Below are 23,250 nucleotides of genomic sequence, written 5' to 3' on the forward strand. Positions count from 1 at the left end.
TGATGATTGTTGAGGACAAAATACTCCTCTACACGTTCAACGTACGAGGTCCAGCTCTCGACGATTTTGTCGAAGGCATCAAGCCTTCCGACAAGGGGTGCAATCATTTTAGTATCAAATTCCAGTACCCACACTTGGCAGATCGATGATTCTACGTCATAAGACGCATCCGATCAGTCGATATGGGAGATCCCATTGGTGTGAGAGATCCCATCCACGTCACCATTCGTTCTATTTTCCAACTGTTTAATTGACATTGCATCAGAGTACACAGGATCATGTAGTTTCAACTGCGGGAGCCTTTGCGCGATTGACGCGTTGAGCTCATGTTCCACTGTGTTGCGCAATATTACGCGATTTCCAGGGGCGCTCGTTCAGCTGCTGATACCAGCCGAACACGGCACTACCTATGGAGGTTCATTGACTGGTGATACTTTGTATTGTTGACTGATTTCTTTCCTGGAAGAAATTTAGAGCGTCTACGTCGTTTATTCTATACCATTAACTCCCCAATTTTTTTGCTGGTGATTATGGTCGATATCAACTAGAAAGATCAAGGTTACTTTCCTGGAAATAATTTGGCGCATGTATCGTTTCGTTTCTCAATCTGAACTCCGAAGTTTGCTGTCATCGTTGTAAACAAAGGAGTCGGCTCACAAGACGGTGCAGACCATGTCCCGAAAATATCTTATTTTGCTTCCCTTATTAGTGTTGCAAGTCCACCTATCGAGAGCGATATTGTTGACTGATTGCTTTCCTCCAAGTCATTTAAAGCGTCTACGTCATCTGGCCTATGGTCTGCGTCAAGCGTCCACCTGCTCGAGATTAAATTGCCACCGTGACCACATTGTGAGACGTTGTATTTCACCTAACGTGTACATCTACTCCTATACGATTAATTATGAATAGCGAGACGTGGCTTCCAGGCTCGTATTCCATATGAGACGGTGCATGATAGGTTGTCAGCCGTAAAAGTCGCATGGCACGATTTATGCGAACTACAGAGAAAGTGCAACATTTTGCAATCCCAGATATATAGCAGCGGGATCAGAAATGAAAGGGATTCCATCAATTCTATGGTGGTCCATATGTGAAATGCAAGGAAATAACTTTAAGTGGACTAAGAACCCTCTAATCGTCCGATGTGGCCGGGATGGGCATGAAGAACAACGAGGACCGAATCACCTCAACATCGCGAGTTCGATCCTGCCGAAGACTGCAGCAATGTGGGGCAGGTAAACAGCACTGCTGACTGTACGCCGGAAATATCCGACACACAATGCTGCAAGCAATTGCTTCCAGCAACGTGTGTTGGAGATTTCCGGCGCACGTCCAAAGACCTCCAGCTGGTCGAAATTATCCGCAGTTCTACCCTGCGGAACTTGCAACATGTCGCCACACTAGAGAGACAAGTCTTACGTGTAACATCACGGAACCATTATTATTATCGGCCGTAAAAAAAGAAAAAAAAAACACGCATGCACGCACTGCGAACCCGAGAGAAAAACTCGAGCACTTCGTCGTGTTCTCTGATTTCTTACACCCCAGTAAACTATTCATATCCATAGGACATCCCCATAAGATCGCGAACGTCCTGAATATCTGGACAACCATGCGATATCTACTGAATGTCTCAGAACGACACTCACGTTTCGGTTTTACCCAGTAAATAACAGATCTGCAGGATATCGCGTTTTGGATATTTGACCGGAGGAGGCAGCCTGGAGATCCCTGGGATATCCATATAAGATCCAGTACATGAGATTTTGGGCACTGGTTGAACGTCACAGGGACATGGCCTGGAGATATACGGACAAATGTGAAGTTTATGACATCTTGTTCGGACAGCCACCTTTTTGTTGTGCTGAAAGCAAGCAGAAACTTCTGTAAACGCTAACTGGATATGGGGGAACAAGGAAAATCGTTATATATTTTTATCGTTCGCGTGCTGCTAGCCGTGAAAGTGTTTATCTATGCGTAACGCTCGTCAAGCAACAGTGGAATTCGATCAGTTTTACAGCTCTACTAAACAGCTAATCGCATTATAGACAATAGGTTGATTTAAAAACAGTATTTGGCAGGAAGGAATGTGAGACACATTATTGATTATGCCTTGACTCAGCAGAGACACGGATTAATTGGAAAGAAGCACCTCCTCACCGTTACAAATGTATCACGCCCAATAAACTCAACGAATGTGCCCCAGCAACTTGTATTTCAGTATATGCTCTGGCCATTTTGTCAACAAAGACTGTTGTGCTCTGGCCTCCCTTCAAAAATGCGTACGCGGTGGAGGGGACGAAAAAGTGGACCTTAGTGGACCGTGTGTCGGAGTGTGGCCGAACGCTGGCGGGCACACTAGAGTTACTGGATTTTTTTTCCTGTTGTTGGTGTTCGAGGCGTTTATTTCAACAAACACGCACATAATGACAAACTAATGTAATATTGTTGGTAATAAATAATTACTTTCCGTTTATATCAGCGAGGCGTCGTCATCTCAGATATGTATTAGACTAAAAGTAAGTAAGCGCAAGTTAATATTAAATTTTAAGTCAGAAGTATTTGTGACGTCCAATTTGTGTCCATATATCCACTAAAATACCTTGCGGGGACATATCTGGGATGACAAAGGAGGGTTAAAATGTATATCTCATGGACGTCCTGTAGATGTAAGTTGGATCCTCACGAAGCTCCAGCAGATATCCAAATATCCGGAATTAGATATCACATAGATATTGCCTGGATGTAAATGGTTTACTGGGACGGTACTAATTTATGCCGGTTATTTCAATATAGATACCCGCTCATAAATGCTCACTGGAGCCGCCAGAAACAAATGCATTTCAAGGTACATCTAAACTGGTAGCGAAAACAAGCGAAAATACCGAATCAGACCTATCGGCAAGGCCACCAGCAAGAGGCGCGGGCGATCCTGGGTGTTGACAGTAGAGGTACGGTAGTAAACAGAAAAACTTTACAACATGGAGGTGGCTTGTGTGTGTACTAATAGGTTATTCATAATTTCAAGGTAGAAAAACCTTTCTGTTGACCCCGCTCGTGCACATATACAAAATCATCTACCACCCGAGTACATTTCCGTGTCCTGCTCCCTTTGCGCATGTGTCACAGTGGGCGTGTTTACGGTGTTTATCCGTGCATCTCTGTGTGCGTGCCGTGCATGGTGCCGTGTGTCCGTGCATTGTAATACTGAGTTGGTACACTTTTTGGGTTAAACAGGAAACGACGTTCACATCTCGGAGCTGTAGACCAAGAACCACTTGTGTGAACAGAAAAATACAATGCATCCCCTGTTGCTGGCCCCGCGAAAAAAAAAATTCGTCATGGGACGAGCGGCCATGATAGCGTGAGTGTTAGCAGGAATCAGCTGTGCACAAACGATGCCACGTTTCGTTGCAACTTACCTATAATAGTAACTCACTGAATAAATGCAAACGTCTAATCGCTACGTATACGTGTAGCTCTAGGAGAGAAATGGAACTTAAGTGAACCTTCCTAATTTCTGTAGTTGTCATCACGATGCCCTTAAGTCTGGAATCGTATAAATCTGTGATAACTCTATGTATTTTGAATTGATATGTTTAATTAAACCTGATGTGATTTATTTTTCTGTATTCTCGTCTGGTGTTGTTGCTTGGGCGAGGGAAAGGGTATACAACGCAAACACAGTGCGCGAATGTAAACGTGCCATGGCTAAATATGCACTACTTATTATTCATAGTGGTGACGTCATCCCTGACGTCATTTATTTACAATGGTAGTAGTCCGCTCAACGGATGGATGGCGCTGACCGTCTCTATCATGGCGTCATTCTGAAGACACAGGGGCCTATGGGAGTTGCGCTACCTGTTTAGATATACCTTGTGCATTTGAGATATGGACCGCCATAGAATTGATGCACCCCTTTCAGAGTCCCCTCAAAAGTTCGTCCCACGAAGTAACACGTTCTCGCTCGCAGCCCTGATCATTGACTGGTGGAGCGCTAATTTTCGTGTCTTTTTCTTTGTTGTTGTTGTTGTTGTTGACATGGTCTTGTGAATGTATTGTTGCGATGACTACCGCGGCACTCAAACACTTGAGAGCGTAGATATTTTCCAAAGCAGCATCCTGATGTCGCGCCGACATCGTCCCTATGTTCTCCTACCGCCACCCCAGACATCTCTTTAGCTCTGCGCGCAGTGATACTCTGTTTCCGGTCGCGACTGCGGGTAGCTGTCAGGGACTGGCGAAGCCGCCCTAAGAAAGCGTAGGAAGTACACCCACCCATTACGTCGGAGAGGCACGTGCTACCACGAATTGTGCGTCAAGATTTTGAACCACGGTGCGACACGACTGACTGCAGTCGGGACTGTGCTGTTAGCTTGCTGGCCAGATAAGACCGGTAAGGCTTCAAGCTCTGCGGCGCGAAATCAGTGACAAATCTTTCATCCGTGTAACGCTGTACAAAAACTAAAGCTGCTTTTGTTTTTCCTTCCTTGTGATTTGTTCTACAATACCGGTCATCAGCAATAATTCAGACAATTTCTGCTCTCGGCCTACGTTCATGCTGGGCCTACTCTCGCTTGAAACTTTCTTTTTCTTCCAGGTTTCTAGTTTCCATTCTAGCACAATCAATACCCGGTTCCTCTAAGGGTTCCACGGGAGACTTCGGTCCTACAACGTTGATCTTATACTCTTTATGAGTTATATGCAGGAGTGCTGCGTTAGAACCTAGTTTGTTTAAAAATGCGCAGCCCAGCCTTGTAGGTATTCCACAAATATCATAAGTAGCGACGTCTCTACAGTTCTTTTTCTTTAATACAGCCTTTCCTGACAACTATGCCTGTAACCTGTCAGACCTCCCCTAAGCTGTCACCCTTTTACGGAAACAATGTGGTTTTCTGCGCATATTTCGATAGAGGTTGTTATTACACCCACGAAAAATAAAGAAAATCCACTGTAAAACAATGAACGAAAAATTTAATAAAAGATTTGTTACGAATAAAAATAAACACCTTGCATATACGCCACCGTCTTGCAAAACAGAAATGATGAGAAGGAAGGGGACTGAATTCTTGTCATTAAATGCAGTTCTTCGGTTGTTCTCTATCGGGGATACACGCGTGTTTTCAAACAGAAACGATGAGAAGGAAGGGGACTGAATTCTTGTCATTAAATGCGGGGGAATGGCCGATATGGCCTGTTACCCTTTTAGACGTGACCACCGCGTCCTGAATACCGCGGGTAATTGCTTGAGAGAGAGCCTCTGGGGACATACCGGTGTGCACAGATGTTCTGAGGCCCTCACGAAAACGTCTCCAGTTTGTGAAAGAAATCAGTCCAGCAGTGGCTGAGAGGGGCAGTCTGTCGTGCGAAATATATAGAGGAAAATGATCGCTGCCTCTAGTGTCGACGTCCGTAGCGCACGACAAGTGGCGAATCATGTCGGTTGAGGACCACGAGAGGTCCAATACATCAAGTGACAGTGGGGATCGCATGTAAGTGGGCTCGCGGTTGTTCAGCAGGCACATGTTATTATTCTCCATTGCCTCTAACAACCTCCTTCCCCTACTGTCTGTCCTTCGGCTTCCCCAGGCCGAGTGATGTGCATTGAAGTCCCCTAGCACAAGCGCCGGGGCTTCCAGAGAACCAAGTAAGCGTTCGAGGTCACTCCACGGGACCTGTACCGCGGGACGGATATAGATACTGACGACCGTTAACAGCATGGGGCCAAGGCGGATCCTGCATGTGACGTAATCATAAGAGCGATGACAAACTGAGCCGATGGGTGCAGCAACGAGGTCATTGCGAACGTATAGCGCTGCTCTACTCTCAGGGGAATCATGAGAGCGATAGATTGTGTATCCACTAACACGATGTGTACAATCCATGCCGTGTTCGCATATAGCTATGAAAGGGAACTTGTACTGTTGGAGATGTAATTTAAAATCTGGGAGCTTGTTACGCAGGCTTCGAGGATTCCACTGCATGGCCAGGGCTTTTTTATACAATTCCGTGATGCTGATGCGAAGATAATGCCTCCAGTGCCAGAAGCGCTTGAACCTCGGGCAGTTGCGCCGCACCAGGAAAAGCAGAGACAATGGCCTTAAGGGCAGCGAGTACCGCTGAGAAAAGTCCCAGAGGAGGCATATATTGGGGGGCTGATGAGGGTGCTGGTTCCGTCACACTGGCGTAAGTGTTTGTAATCTGTCTCGATGGACGAGGAGGCGGTGCGCTTGTGATAGGCGTAGCCGCGACTGTGTTCAGCGACCCTCGTTTACCTGGTGCAGATCGAGGGGGTAGTGCAGGAAATTCTTGTACATTTGTACGAGACGGGAGTGTGGCACTAGCATCCCTAGGAGCGTCAGACGGAAGTCGTAGGGTTCGGTCTTGGTGCCTCTTGGTGGCGGCGGTCTTGACAGGACATAAAGAAAATGATGCGGGATGGCTGGATTGGCAGTTAGCACACTTTGGCTCTCGTTTATTGTTGCAGTCTGATCTCCGGTGAGGTCCGGCGCAGATGCCACACCGTGTAGAACCTCGGCAATTTCGTGCAATATGGCCAAATCGTTGGCAGTTATAACACTGTATGGGGCCTTCTATGTACTCTTGGACTGTGAAGGTCTGAAACCCAAGGGCAATTCGGGGAGGAAGACGGATTGTAGGTTCAAAAGTCAGGATAACGCTCCGTAACGGGGTGAACACATCACTGCCATCTTCTGCTAGGGAATGCCGAACCTGTCGCCGTGCTGATAAAACCCCTGCGTCTTTAAGATAGAGCACGAGGTCGTCGTTCGAATACTCTCTTGGAACATCATATATCTTGCCCATATTTCTGGCGTACGATTGGGGTATGGATGGTATCACCGGAATGCCAGCTAAGCACTTAGCAGACAAAAGGTTGCGGGCGGCTGCTTCGGACCGTACGGAGACGAAGAGAGAACCATCTCGGTGGAAACGGTGGTGCATAACCTGTTGTTGGGTTAGCAGGCGTATCTCACTAGCGACCGCATTAGGATTCACCTTCCAGAAGGAGTAGTCAGTAGTTGCTGGTCGAAACAGTATGGGAATACCGCCGGCTCGGTTCTTCTTGTAGGTGACAGTGGTGAACGGGTCATGAAGTGAAGTGGCAAGGTTGCTATCGTTCATCGCATCTGTCTGCTGAGGAGCTGGCGGTGCCGAGGTGTCCATGGTGTTATCGGGAACATTCACGATCTGTGGAATGTTGGGATCACCAGAGGATGGGCTCCCTACCCGTTGGCGTTTGGCGGGGCTGACGGGGACCTGTTGACCTGTGGGAAGTGTCATAGAGACGTTGGACCTCCCGTCCAGATTACGGCGGGAGGTCCGTGATGGTTTGATTTCTTTTTCAACGGCTCTGAAAAAGCCTAAGCCGTTCCACTTCACAACGACGGTTATCCTCGTTGCTGCTTATCGTCGTTGCTGCTTATTCCAAAAAAAAAAAAAAAACCCGTCTTGCAAAAATGCATTGGCAAAGTGTGTGATACCTCGTAGGAGAAACGGTCATCCAAATATTTATTTGTAGGCTTCTTCCAGATATCTTGTCTTCCTGGTGTCTTTGATGCAGAGGATGCCGATTTCCCCGAAAATACCAAACCTGGACGACGGTTCTTCATGCGCGCCCTACCGTGTGTCTAGAGAAACTAGGAAACAATATCTATACTGCAGGGATAAAGTTCTTGATGCAAAATTATTCTGAAGAGCAACTAAACCCTTCTTCCGAGGCACTTGCGTAGCCTAGTGGCGTTGGTGGGGGCCTCGGGGCATAAGCCCCATCTTCAGCCGTTATATGCGGCACTGAATAAGATCATGAATCACGTGAGGCTTCAAAGCCACAACTTTCTGTTCTGACTTTTTATTTCTTTGTTTCTTTCTTCATTCTGTTGGCGTAATCCGAGTTCTCCTGTGCCGGGAGCTACAGAACGAGCAGTCCGACACGTCTCGCCGAGCCGAAGGAATGAACCTTGTTTCTTCTCCTGATAGTACATTAAAAGGCACTGCAAACTGAATGGTAAACCTATAGAAACTGCGCTTTTCCAAGAGCTTCTCCAACAACACCGAATATCCTCTAGGATGTACGAAATCGTTAGGATATTATTCGTATATCCAGAGGATATTCGGTGTTGTTGGGGTTCTAACCTGGACGCTTCAGATACGTAATAGCTCTGCTGTACATTGGGCTTTTTTTACCAATCCAATTTCAAAGACTGCTGCGCCAAGCTAAATTTGCAGACTCCAAGACGCGGCAACCCTGAGGCGACTCGCGGACCATGGATTGAGAACGTGAGCACTGTAGGCTACCTATCTTGTGGGTCTTGGCCAGTTGCAAGGTGCGCTGCGTCGCAAAAGGCGCACAGTTGGTACATCCCGGTAGACCAGAATATAGACCACACACCCGTAGAAACCTTCAGGATGGGGACGATGCGGTCACGGGGACGATGCGGTGAGAGAGAAAGGCCAGCAGATGGCGCACATCGTGCAGGCATTCTTACAGGTTACAACAGTTTAAATGGAACTGATCAAGAGTTGCTGTTTTCCTTCAAACCAGGTGTCATAGTAATGAGTAACCACTTGTCAAATGCGTTACGTAGTACGTCAGTATCACGTGACACCTTTCCGCCAATCCGGGACGGGCTCCCACTGTTTTCGTCGGCGAACGTAGAAGGTCGCCACCGTTAAGTTTCTAAAATACTTCAAAATTAGTTTGTACGAAAAGTATGAAGAACCGTGAGGTGATTACTTGTGCGTGTCATCACGCAGCCAAGTTCTGCATGATAGTATCGTAAAACAGGGTGCTGTATTTCACTTTACAGTCCCTTTAAAGGAGCCCAGAAAGCCATCCAAAAGGTTTCCTGTGTCTGGCGAATTACGAAAGGACGTAACTTGGTGTGACAACTAACACACACAAAGAAAATCTCTGTACGCAGCATATTTCTTGGAATAAAACGCCCCGAACATCGACGCGCGCGTTCCCGCACAACTCGCTCTGCAGGCCGAAACGAGGAGGAGGAGGAGGATTGTGATATCATCGTGGTTACAAGAGAGACGGCGCTCGAATCGGGGCTTTCGCTCTTCGCACTTTTTTTTCTTTTTCATTTCTGCTCCCAGTTCTCTCTCTGTGTATCAGACGACGCTTCTCCAAACAAGCAAACCAGTTAGCGGCTTGCACCGCGATGACGACAAAGCGACTCTGCCGGCTATTTGCGGGCACTGCCACCGTTGCGCGCGGTCGCGATTTTCACAATCGAATTCCGCGATATGTATGCATCTGTCGAATGAATCACTTCGTATGGTGGGTTTTAGCAGTCAGGTTAACGGCTTGGTCTGAAAAAAATGGCCACATCCCTTCTAATCCCTACTGCCCCGACGAACTTGTTATCGCCCGCGCCATTCAGAAAGGGAGACCACATTCTTTCGATGCACGGTGTTTTTATTCAATTTATCGAGCTAGCATCGATTCACAGCGTAGAGCGCAATCACACTACGATGTTCATGGTGTGCAGTTCTTGTTCTGTGGTTCTTTCTTCTCTTTGCCGTTCGTTTTGCTTTTCTCGTCAAACGTCTTCTTACAGCATTTCACGTCATCTTCAGTGGCGCTGCTGTGTTTCCAAAGACCGTGAGCTGCAATGCGATTCATGTTCTGGTCATAAATCTGACCAGAAATTAAACGGGCAAAATCGGAAACGCGAAAAATAGCTCGGAATTTCCTGACCCTCATCGTCATGTTAGGTGGTTCCATGGTTACTAACGTGTACATAAGACAACAATGATTGGTTGGACGGAAAAAGTGCTGTTCTTCTCCCAACTGCTGCATTCCAGCTCCTGTGTACTTCTTCTAAGAAACCGTTCAAAGGATTTCCATGCTATTGTACACTGTCAGCATCAGCAGAGCGAATTCGCAATTTTTTTAAGATACGAAAGTTTTTACGCGTGAATTACATGTGAATAATGTGCATTTGTCGAATTTGATGCACTGTCTCTAATAAGGTGCTGCGTGATAAAATGTTAACCTAAATCCATCTACTGCTTACTTTCTTCAGGTTTCCCTGACATTGCTTTTCCTAAATTGTGCAACTATACCACACTCAGCTGCAACTCATGAATATTTAGAAACGGCACATTGACCTTTCAACAATAATACTCTCAAATTATCCCTATGCCAAAATGTGTCCACTGTAGACCTCAATAAATTTTCATAAGAGAGACGCCGATGCGGAAAGAACCGTGCAAAAATTGCAACACTCCAACCTACGTCTCTGAAGCTACAAATGTCTTCTTGCAGCCGACTTGATGTTGGATCCGCCCTTTACCTTAGTATATGACTACATGTACTTCGAAAATTTTTCCCATGAATGGCTTTACTAACTAAAAGGGAAGCCGTGAGAGCGAGAAGCATTAAATTAATAATAACAGTAGTAGTAGAAAGGTTATTCTTCTAGCACTAAATAGCGCTGGGAGAAGCAAAAGATTAGCATTAGCTGGGTCCTTATGACTTACAGTTCCCGGTTGCGAAATTTCCGATCTCGAAACTCACGTTCTCGAAACAACGAATATTCAAGGAGACTGCTCGATTCCTTCGTAATATAATATGTCCTGTTTAAAAACACGCCATCATTATTTGACCACTCAAGTTCACCGGTTTTCGATGTCTCTCGAAGTAGTTTCAGCGAACGAAAGCCACATTCTATAGCGGCCGTTAGGCTTAGCAAGCGGACGCGCCGGAGCATCATGTTGGTTAGTTTACTATTAGGTTAGTCCAAGTTCGGTGTTTCTATTTTGATATCCAGGTTAGTCTAAGTTCGCCGTTCTCACACGTAGTATCCCACACGTTACTGCGCATTTTATAGTATGATAACATTGATTTACGGCAGTTTATTTTGCGACGGAAATTTTGATCACTTTATTTCGATGTACAGTCATCCTTCCGCACCTGAATTAACACTAACGAAAAATAATTATCCTGTCTATCATTATAGGAAAGAAACGGCTGAATCAACTCTCCTAAAACAGCAAACGATTGTTGGACTCACCATCATCCGGATATTTAATAACGTGGCATTTGCCTTTGGTATCAAATATCACTTCCCCCGTTAGTGTTCTACTACCTGAAAATGAGCAGAATGATGTACTTATCAGACACACATAGTTCCATGATGAGAAAAGCATGATCGACAAACATGTAACACAAAACTCGGGAGAATTAGTTGCGGGTTTGTTGCGAAGTCTCCTCGTTATCGTCGAAGACCATGATGATCCTCTTCAGGGTACAAGTGGCCGCGACAGAAGGTATTCTCTAACGCGCATCGTGAGACTCACATTCTGTCCAATGTTGCCACACAGACTTGGATCATTCTAGATGGGCGATGAAAAACCGCGGCAGGCGAGAATTCCACACACAAATAAGGCCTGTTCCGACATATAGCAGCGCGCTTATGTGTCACTAGAAAACAGTGCGCAAAAAAGCGCTCTCTGTTATCGGCCCGTATACACTTGCAACGCGGAGCTAACACAGTAATTAAGCGGAGTTCGGTGGCCGTTTGTTGCCTCTCCCATCATAGCGGCTCCGCAGTTCGACATCATCCGGGGGAACAAGTTCGATCAACTGACTGAAAGAAAAATAACCGGACATTTTGGATGACAGATTCGCAGGTTCCAATGCGGTCGCGTTGCCGTGAAACACGGAAGCAAAACCACTCCGCGACTTCCGCGACGTGGTGGTGGTGGTGAAATGGCTCGTCGTTCACAGAGCCTCACAGAGGTGGGCAACGTCACGACTGACGCCCTGGGGGAATGTGCGCCCTGGCCGACTTCTAAGGGAACTGTGCCGACATATGTCTGAAAGCGTCTGAGGAAAACCCGGGGAAAACCCCAGACAGCACAGCCGGCACCGGGATTCGAACACGGGTACCCCCCACCGTACTTCGGCGACGTCATCGCTGAAGGGCCTCCTCATTGGCCAATACGAATACGAAGTTGCTAATATTGGCGCTGAAAAAGTTGATACGAGGTCATCTCCGGTAAGCGCTAATTTTTAGCGGTTTGGAGCATGGCAAGGAGGAAAATATCGCGCTATTTTCTAGCTGTATATAGCAAATCGCTATGTGTCGGAACAGGCTTTTAGGTGAAAGAAGGAAGTCACTGAAACGGTTAGCCGGCAGTTAGCCTGTTTGTATGTATTTGTCCTTTCTATGTGTTCCAGCCTCAGAACATCAATTCCCATCTGGCTTTTAGATTCCAGCGGGAACAGCGCACACAAATCTCTGCGGATTGGCACACTGTGGATCTGAGAAATGAATGTTGGAGCACGAAGTGAGCGAGCCCCGTGCGAAAAAAAAAAATAAGCTGACAACACTGATATCTTATTCAATAAGCATTCTCTTACAAATAATCAGTAGGCGGTGTCGATGGGCGCATTAAAGACGACGTACAACATATAGCAAGGAGCACCAGTGCGACTCTGTGCCGTTGTTTGTCGGCGCGCAGCTGTTCTGCACCGTTGCCTTTTGCACGTTCCACGTCTATAGGCACGTTGGAAATTTCATTTCACCACCGTGTTCTTCATTTGTCAAGACCCTTGTACCCGTATTCACCAAGCGACTTAAACCATCGGTTTAGTGACGTCGGGTTTAAATCGATCACGTGTGACCTTCGCTCTCCAATCCTGGCACACCGCCCAGTGCGCCGAAGGCCGCTGTCGTGAAGCCCATGGCGACCTCCATGTACGGCGCATGCGCATTTTACTAGAGTCTGCCAGTAGCGACGATGGACGGTAGGCCTAATCTCCGGTTCACGGAGAATTTTTCATCAAATCCTGGGTAAGTTTTGATTGATATAGCTATTAGGAACTCTCAGTAGGTGGATTGTTTCACAATGGGACCAGTGTTTGCCTCGAATATTCCATTTCGATCACCGGCTCATGCAACTTAGACCGACCTAAAACCGCTGGTTTAAGTCCCATGCATTTGAATGGGACGAATTTGAACTAGGGGAGGGGGTAGTTTAACGTCGGTTTATTTACGTTGCAGCTGTGAGCGTATGTTGTGAAAAAGCATGAGGCAAACCTAGTAGAGTAGTTGCGGTCGGTGTTGTTGCACCGATTTGAAGTCGAACTGGTAAAAGGAAGCAAAATTAGCGTTGTAATTGCATCATGAGTAAAGTAAACGGAAATAACGTGTGGCGAACGACACGAAAAATGCGGCGCTCGTTATTATGAACTCAAACGTGCAGAAAACATTCTTGAAGGGAATGACATCGATATGCACCGTTGGATAAAATCCGTATACCAATCCAAGGCAGGGAGATATTTTTGTTGGCGCGACATCATAGTGCACCTTGGAATACGGAGTAGGTAATGACAGCGCTTATTATGAATGTCGCTTTCTGTAATACACACGGCAAGTGCACCCGTCATTGCACAGCAAGAGCAATAACACGTTAAATTGTCGTTGCTAGCGGAGGAATTCGGAAAAGCGGAGAAATGGGCTCTCATGCAATATGGGAGGATACCAACCTGCGTCGCTTATGATCATAGTTTATCCCTACGAACCAGTTATAAATGATTAATTGATATCAACCAGCACGGTGTGTTCTCTCGGCAGTCAGTATAGTTTCCAGAGTTGCGTTAACGGTGCAATGAAACCGATCATAAAGCGCATTTTCCTCTTCGGCTCCTCATTTATAATCATAAAATAAAGTTGTTGCTGCCTCTTCTTCCGTGATGGAGATAGTGTATAGTATTGATACATAGATTGATTGATAGATTGATATATAGCATATAGTATGGAGATAATGCATGCCGTTGCAGTCACACGGAACACTGAAATCTGAGCAGGTTACATGTTCCAATATTATTGGAAATACCACAACAGAAGTACAGGAGGTCCCTGTTTTTCTGGAAGCATATATGCAAGCGCCTAACAAGGTTGAAATATGTCTTTTTACTGTTTTTAGCACACCCCACTAGAAGAGGTCGAAAATGCCAATGATCTACATCTACAGGTGTGTTTTACTACCCATGATATTATAACATATTCAAGTAGACAGCTGGGCCCTGTTCTGTTCAAAGTCGTCGACCTTGATTACTTGTGTCTTTGCCTATCATTGGTCTTTACGGGAAGAAGGTGTGACGGGCGAGATATTCAATTGAGGTCGATTACTCTGACGAGAATAGGGCCCCTGCATTCATTTCAATCTATCCATCATCTGGTGCTTAACTATATTCATTTGTAGGTATCCTTCTGCAAAAGTCACTACGTCACTGATTGTGCTAAAGGAATCTGGAAACATATTCATTACCTCGGGGTGCGACGGTTGCTAAGACAGACCGATGACGAAATACACACAGTTTTCCTGCATTGTGTAAGCACAGTTATTCTGGAATTATTTTATTGCTTTCCAGTTATCTTATGGACACATCTCATCACAACAACTTTCTGTGTGAACTCTTTCTTTCAGTGAATAAAAGTTGTTGCACAATTCTGCAAGAATGACCTCTGTCATACAAGCATGCACTTCTGATATACTGGTGGTATACAATATGGATACTTCTTGAGACAAAAGTTTACGGAACACGGCACTGGCTGATGTCTTCTTTGAAGCAGCCTCATGCTAGCTATTAGGAAGAGATTGAATAAGAAATGGGTGCCCAGCTATTCTATCCATCTCATAGTACGTGTGTCGGCTCGTGTTTACAGCTAGGGTGTCACCCCAATGGAGAAATGTGACACCAAGGTGTTGCGTAAACTGTTGTCCTATGCTGTACATATGTTTGTCCTGCTATTGCAGCAGTCTACATCAACACTGAACACATGAGCGTAGAAATAAATTATGTGACCACTTGGCAGCTGTCGATTATGTAAAAGACAGACAGGTGACGTTAACATGGGTATATCTCTGTCCTGCTATTGCAGCAGTCTACATCCACACTGAACACATGAGCGTAGAAATAAATTATGTGACCACTTGGCAGCTGTCGATTATGTAAAAGACAGACAGGTGACGTTAACATGGGTATATCTCTGTCCTGCTATTGCAGCAGTCTACATCAACACTGAACACATGAGCGTAGAAATAAATTATGTGACCACTTGGCAGCTGTCGATTATGTAAAAGACAGACAGGTGACGTTAACATGGGTATATCTCTGTCCTGCTATTGCAGCAGCCTACATCAACACTGAACACATGAGCGTAGAAATAAATTATGCGACCACTTGGCAGCTGTCGATTATGTAAAAGACAGACAGGTGACGTTAACATGGGTATATCTCTGTCCTGCTATTGCAGCAGTCTACATCAACACTGAACACATGAGCATAGAAATAAATTATGTGACCACTTGGCAGCTGTCGATTATGTAAAAGACAGACAGGTGACGTTAACATGGGTATATCTCTGTCCTGCTATTGCAGCAGTCTACATCCACACTGAACACATGAGCGTAGAAATAAATTATGTGACCACTTGGCAGCTGTCGATTATGTAAAAGACAGACAGGTGACGTTAACATGGGTATATCTCTGTCCTGCTATTGCAGCAGTCTACATCAACACTGAACACATGAGCGTAGAAATAAATTATGTGACCACTTGGCAGCTGTCGATTATGTAAAAGACAGACAGGTGACGTTAACATGGGTATATCTCTGTCCTGCTATTGCAGCAGTCTACATCAACACTGAACACATGAGCGTAGAAATAAATTATGTGACCACTTGGCAGCTGTCGATTATGTAAAAGACAGACAGGTGACGTTAACATGGGTATATCTCTGTCCTGCTATTGCAGCAGTCTACATCAACACTGAACACATGAGCGTAGAAATAAATTATGTGACCACTTGGCAGCTGTCGATTATGTAAAAGACAGACAGGTGACGTTAACATGGGTATATCTCTGTCCTGCTATTGCAGCAGTCTACATCAACACTGAACACATGAGCGTAGAAATAAATTATGTGACCACTTGGCAGCTGTCGATTATGTAAAAGACAGACAGGTGACGTTAACATGGGTATATCTCTGTCCTGCTATTGCAGCAGTCTACATCAACACTGAACACATGAGCGTAGAAATAAATTATGTGACCACTTGGCAGCTGTCGATTATGTAAAAGACAGACAGGTGACCTTAACATGGGTATATCTCTGTCCTGCTATTGCAGCAGTCTACATCAACACTGAACACATGAGCGTAAAAATAAATTATGTGACCACTTGGCAGCTGTCGATTATGTAAAAGACAGACAGGTGACGTTAACATGGGTATATCTCTGTCCTGCTATTGCAGCAGTCTACATCAACACTGAACACATGAGCGTAGAAATAAATTATGTGACCACTTGGCAGCTGTCGATTATGTAAAAGACAGACAGGTGACGTTAACATGGGTATATCTCTGTCCTGCTATTGCAGCAGTCTACATCAACACTGAACACATGAGCGTAGAAATAAATTATGTGACCACTTGGCAGCTGTCGATTATGTAAAAGACAGACAGGTGACGTTAACATGGGTATATCTCTGTCCTGCTATTGCAGCAGTCTACATCAACACTGAACACATGAGCGTAGAAATAAATTATGTGACCACTTGGCAGCTGTCGATTATGTAATAGACAGACAGGTGACGTTAACATGGGTATATCTCTGTCCTGCTATTGCAGCAGTCTACATCAACACTGAACACATGAGCGTAGAAATAAATTATGTGACCACTTGGCAGCTGTCGATTATGTAAAAGACAGACAGGTGACGTTAACATGGGTATATCTCTGTCCTGCTATTGCAGCAGTCTACATCAACACTGAACACATGAGCGTAGAAATAAATTATGTGACCACTTGGCAGCTGTCGATTATGTAATAGACAGACAGGTGACGTTAACATGGGTATATCTCTGTCCTGCTATTGCAGCAGTCTACATCAACACTGAACACATGAGCGTAGAAATAAATTATGTGACCACTTGGCAGCTGTCGATTATGTAAAAGACAGACAGGTGACGTTAACATGGGTATATCTCTGTCCTGCTATTGCAGCAGTCTACATCAACACTGAACACATGAGCGTAGAAATAAATTATGTGACCACTTGGCAGCTGTCGATTATGTAAAAGACAGACAGGTGACCTTAACATGGGTATATCTCTGTCCTGCTATTGCAGCAGTCTACATCAACACTGAACACATGAGCGTAGAAATAAATTATGTGACCACTTGGCAGCTGTCGATTATGTAAAAGACAGACAGGTGACGTTAACATGGGTATATCTCTGTCCTGCTATTGCAGCAGTCTACATCAACACTGAACACATGAGCGTAGAAATAAATTATGTGACCACTTGGCAGCTGTCGATTATGTAAAAGACAGACAGGTGACGTTAACATGGGTATATCTCTGTCCTGCTATTGCAGCAGTCTACATCAACACTGAACACATGAGCGTAGAAATAAATTATGTGACCACTTGGCAGCTGTCGATTATGTAAAAGACAGACAGGTGACGTTAACATGGGTATATCTCTGTCCTGCTATTGCAGCAGTCTACATCAACACTGAACACATGAGCGTAGAAATAAATTATGTGACTACTTGGCAGCTGTCGATTATGGAAAAGACAGACAGGTGACGTTAACATGGGTATATCTCTGTCCTGCTATTGCAGCAGTCTACATCAACACTGAACACATGAGCGTAGAAATAAATTATGTGACCACTTGGCAGCTGTCGATTATGTAAAAGACAGACAGGTGACGTTAACATGGGTATATCTCTGTCCTGCTATTGCAGCAGTCTACATCAACACTGAACACATGAGCGTAGAAATAAATTATGTGACCACTTGGCAGCTGTCGATTATGTAAAAGACAGACAGGTGACGTTAACATGGGTATATCTCTGTCCTGCTATTGCAGCAGTCTACATCAACACTGAACACATGAGCGTAGAAATAAATTATGTGACCACTTGGCAGCTGTCGATTATGTAAAAGACAGACAGGTGACGTTAACATGGGTATATCTCTGTCCTGCTATTGCAGCAGTCTACATCAACACTGAACACATGAGCGTAGAAATCAATTATGTGGCCACTTCGCAGCTGTCGATTATGTAAAAGACAGACAGGTGACGTTAACATGGGTATATCTCTGTCCTGCTATTGCAGCAGTCTACATCAACACTGAACACATGAGCGTAGAAATAAATTATGTGACCACTTGGCAGCTGTCGATTATGTAAAAGACAGACAGGTGACGTTAACATGGGTATATCTCTGTCCTGCTATTGCAGCAGTCTACATCAACACTGAACACATGAGCGTAGAAATAAATTATGTGACCACTTGGCAGCTGTCGATTATGTAAAAGACAGACAGGTGACGTTAACATGGGTATATCTCTGTCCTGCTATTGCAGCAGTCTACATCAACACTGAACACATGAGCGTAGAAATAAATTATGTGACCACTTGGCAGCTGTCGATTATGTAAAAGACAGACAGGTGACGTTAACATGGGTATATCTCTGTCCTGCTATTGCAGCAGTCTACATCAACACTGAACACATGAGCGTAGAAATAAATTATGTGACCACTTGGCAGCTGTCGATTATGTAAAAGACAGACAGGTGACGTTAACATGGGTATATCTCTGTCCTGCTATTGCAGCAGTCTACATCAACACTGAACATATGAGCGTAGAAATAAATTATGTGACCACTTGGCAGCTGTCGATTATGTAAAAGACAGACAGGTGACATGAACATGGGTATATCTCTGTCCTGCTATTGCAGCAGTCTACATCAACACTGAACACATGAGCGTAGAAATAAATTATGTGACCACTTGGCAGCTGTCGATTATGTAAAAGACAGACAGGTGACGTTAACATGGGTATATCTCTGTCCTGCTATTGCAGCAGTCTACATCAACACTGAACACATGAGCGTAGAAATAAATTATGTGACCACTTGGCAGCTGTCGATTATGTAAAAGACAGACAGGTGACGTTAACATGGGTATATCTCTGTCCTGCTATTGCAGCAGTCTACATCAACACTGAACACATGAGCGTAGAAATAAATTATGTGGCCACTTGGCAGCTGTCGATTATGTAAAAGACAGACAGGTGACGTTAACATGGGTATATCTCTGTCCTGCTATTGCGGCAGTCTACATCAACACTGAACACATGAGCGTAGAAATAAATTATGTGACCACTTGGCAGCTGTCGATTATGTAAAAGACAGACAGGTGACCTTAACATGGGTATATCTCTGTCCTGCTATTGCGGCAGTCTACATCAACACTGAACACATGAGCGTAGAAATAAATTATGTGACCACTTGGCAGCTGTCGATTATGTAAAAGACAGACAGGTGACGTTAACATGGGTATATCTCTGTCCTGCTATTGCAGCAGTCTACATCAACACTGAACACATGAGCGTAGAAATAAATTATGTGACCACTTGGCAGCTGTCGATTATGTAAAAGACAGACAGGTGACGTTAAAGGTCAGATATGCCGATTTTGAAGTGCCGCAGAACTGAGCGATACTCGCGCTGTGTGTTCATTACCGAACACTGAATATGTGTGCGAAATATCTTGCTCCAACTGTTCGTAGTTTTTTAGAAAACAGTTTTTGTAGTTCCCACGCCCGGCCGTCAGACCGTCGGCAAACCCTGCGCACGGGCGCACCGACGTCACTGCTCTCGGTTTATCTGTCTTTGGCTTGGCATGGACTCTTGGCTTGGCTGCTTGGCTTCTTTCGTTTCCTCCTCTGTGCATCGTACATAAGCGAACAGCTCTTATGTTGTTGCTAAGCCGGAAACAAAGCATGTGAATGTTTTTTTTTGGCACAGCGTCGTTGGGAAAGTGCACTTCCTTGTTCTGACCTTGCCTTTTATGGGCTGGAGCGATATGAATCGTAAATATGCCACGGCGAAGTTGTCGAAGATGCGAGAGTGCTACGCTGTTAGAACAATTCATCGGTGATTCAAGTGTTACCTATTATAAGCTGCCAAAAGACCAAGCAGTGCGAAGCTCTTGGCTGACAGTGGTGCCTGCTAATTTCCACTGCAAGGATTTCGTCCACGAATGTTATCATAGGTTACGCGCGACTCCAGAGGCAATTTGGAATCTCGGCACGAAATCGTCTGATGAAAATCTGAGGTGCCCGACGCATAACATTTTGAACGTGCCACGGAGGATCAAGGCAAAAAACGAGAGCAAAAAATGGTAAGTCGAGGTTCGGATATAAAAAATAGCAAGCTTAATGAATCGATTGTGCAGCTGTCCTACTGCGCTTACTCTGATATAACCACGATTAACAACACAATAGTACTATTGATAATCTAACTTCTGAATTATCACAGGTGCACGCTGAAGGCGGAAATGAAGCATGATCTGGCTTGCATCTGGTCATGAAGAAATTGCTGACACGTTAGTTGCAGTCCACCTCCACCAACAGGTATGACAATGTGATGTTATAATTTGAGTATTCATCTATGTTCAACTTTTCATGTGCACTCGCATGCAGACATTTTGACACCACTTTTAAATCTGCCCTCAAAGTTACAACCTGTGCTTCCAGGGTGGAAAACAAAGATCGCCATTCCGATTAGCTGCTATCTCCCAGTTCAAGCACTTTTGTGTCTGGACACTGGTTCCTGTGGATGGGGTGGTACAAGCTTTACTGTCTGATATAGAAGGTACGTTACATTAGTTCAGTTAATTTGTCTTTTGCACATTTTTGTTACTGTTAGCTGGATTACTGTTGGACATACAATCCTTTGACACACCGAAGCTGATGTTGCCTCTGATAACATTTTAGAATTTTCAGTGTCATCAAGGTCCATTGAGGAAGGTGCCTTTACTATCTGTGAATCTTCAACTGAAGAATAGCCCAGAATTCATGTTAACATTGTCTACTCTTATTAATTCACTGTCTGTTTTCTGAGAGCTAAGAAAAATGGAAACTATTTATTTGTCACAACTTCACACTGGATACTGGTGTGGTACTGGCTTGACATGTAAGCTAAAATACCTGGATTCTACAATAATTGTGTTCAACTTGGTGCATTACCGTGGGCAATGCCACATTCACTACATTTTTAGTGGGTCCGGTGCACAAATACTGTGTGCATACTGCATACATACATACTGTTCGATAGGCAAAATACCTGAGCATTGCTGTGTAGTCTTTTTACCCAAAGTCCATACTCTTACTGCAATGTCACAGTACGTAGAACAGCAATGTGCAGGTATGCTGCGATAGAGATTCACAACAGAAAGAAGACTGTTGAGAGCATCTAAATTTTAATGAGACGAGACTTTCGTGCACAAGGCTGCTCTTGTCAATGTCTGACATGAAGTTACAAAATCCCAGAATATATAAAACATGTTGTAATGTAGAGAGCGAGAGGTGGTACAGACATAAAGATAATTATATAATCATATATAATAAAATAAAAAGGGGGTACAACTGTCCCGTCAACTCAACTCGACAACTCAATAACTCTACTTATTCTCTACCTTACAACATGTCATATATTCTGGAATTTTGTAACTTGATGTTAGACATCAAGAAGTACAGCCTTCTGTGCAAAAGTATTCTTTCTGTTGTGCACAATCATTATGCAGTAAATGCAACTATCCATTTCTTGTCATTAAATGCTTTTCCTTTCTTTCTTTCTTTTTTCTGCAGTGATGAGCATCCATAAGGACACATGCCAGAAAGGGAGTCTCTTTGGGATGACAAACCCTCATCACCTCATGAGGATACAATGGTTGACGAATGGTTCTCAACCACATCGAAACTTCCAACAAATAAGTAATGAAAAAGCCAGTCAGTGCTAGCACCAGGAATTGAACGTGGGCCATCCTGCTACCAGTCAGAGATGTTCAGTGGTGTAGCCACGAGGGGGCTAGGGGGTCTCGAGCCCCCCCCCTACCTGCCACGGACCGACCCACACAAATCGTGCAAATCCGAGAACATAATATATGGGGGGGGGGGACCAGTGTGACTATCGCGAAAGTTCTTGCAGTTCATGGCGTCTATCTAAGAAGCATTCTTGAATGGTTTTCAAAGTATGAGCTTTTCAAAATACTTCCAATCTCGTGACACCACTTCATTGGTCATGACAGCCTATACATGTAATCGTACTGTGAACATCTAAATCAACTATTTTCGTTCCCTTTTTTAATCCTCAGTTTGAAGTGTGCACAAGTATGTGTGTGTTGTCGACACAGGATCAGCGGGGGGGGGAGTATTCGTATCGAGCCCCCCCACCTTTGAGGTCGGGCTACGCCACTGGAGATGTTACATTTCAGGCGCTCATTGACTTTTGGTGAATTACTTGTTGACTTTGTCCCAAGGTGGAGCTCGCTACAGCTCATTTGCTATCTGTTAATGTTGTGGCGTGTGTTGCGTTTTTTTCTTTGTGTGTTCCAGACTCAGAACGGTTAATTTGGATCAGGTCAGGTACGTTTCATTTAGACATGGCAAACATAAAGTGGTGTTTCTCAACACAACTTAGCGGTGGTCTTCATGCATTACTGATACAGGCCATTAAGCGTGAATAGAAACCTAGCCAGAGCAGCTGATACACAGAGAGAACATAGCCCGTGTGTGTTTGTCTTTTCCACCGCAGCCCTTGGGTTTCCTCCCTGATGGCTACACATGTCAGGGATAGGTTTCAGAACCGGTAGTTCCCGCCAAGTGTGAATTGCTTTTCAGGGGATCATCACGCTGGCAGATTAAACATATGGTTTAAATTATTTGCAGGACAGGAATTGCGCAGCTTCACACAAATACTACTACTACGACGTAAGAGTGGTTTAAAATCTATATTTTTTGTGTTCCTGACATTATCGCACAAGATGTAGTATCCACTATGATCCTTTATGTGGGGGGTATGTACAGTGCAATCAACAGATGCTATTTACAAATCTGTGTTTTCTACTGTGTTGAAATGGGGTAGTTTGTATCTGAGAGCCATAGTGAAACACAGGCCCTCGAGAAACATGGCAACACATTGCAGGGACTCTGGATGCTGCCTAAATTTCCAGAACACACAGCTCAAGGCAGCGGTTAAATAACAAGTGGTTAGAGAAATCAAAGATAGTTGCATCCGTAAGCAGTCCGCTGTTGGATTTGCTTCTGTCAGAGATACGTTATCTCGAAGGGAACGCACGGACACACTCAGAATGATACTAGGGCTGCCTGTGAAATAGAATGA

The 23,250-nt window shown here is 44.6% G+C and overlaps 1 long non-coding RNA gene across 1 annotated transcript; it reads left to right on the top strand.

Moving 5' to 3' along the window:
- Positions 1–20,022: 20,022 nt before the first annotated feature.
- On the top strand, positions 20,023–21,951 carry LOC135374859 (uncharacterized). The gene is made up of 4 exons (XR_010417128.1): positions 20,023–20,248; positions 20,386–20,480; positions 20,604–20,721; positions 21,717–21,951. It is a non-coding gene; the product is annotated as an uncharacterized LOC135374859 (long non-coding RNA).
- The last annotated feature ends 1,299 nt before the right edge of the window (positions 21,952–23,250 follow it).

The sequence above is a fragment of the Ornithodoros turicata genome, chromosome 1 (genome assembly GCF_037126465.1).
Source record: "Ornithodoros turicata isolate Travis chromosome 1, ASM3712646v1, whole genome shotgun sequence".
Classification (NCBI taxonomy): Eukaryota; Metazoa; Arthropoda; class Arachnida; order Ixodida; family Argasidae; genus Ornithodoros; species Ornithodoros turicata.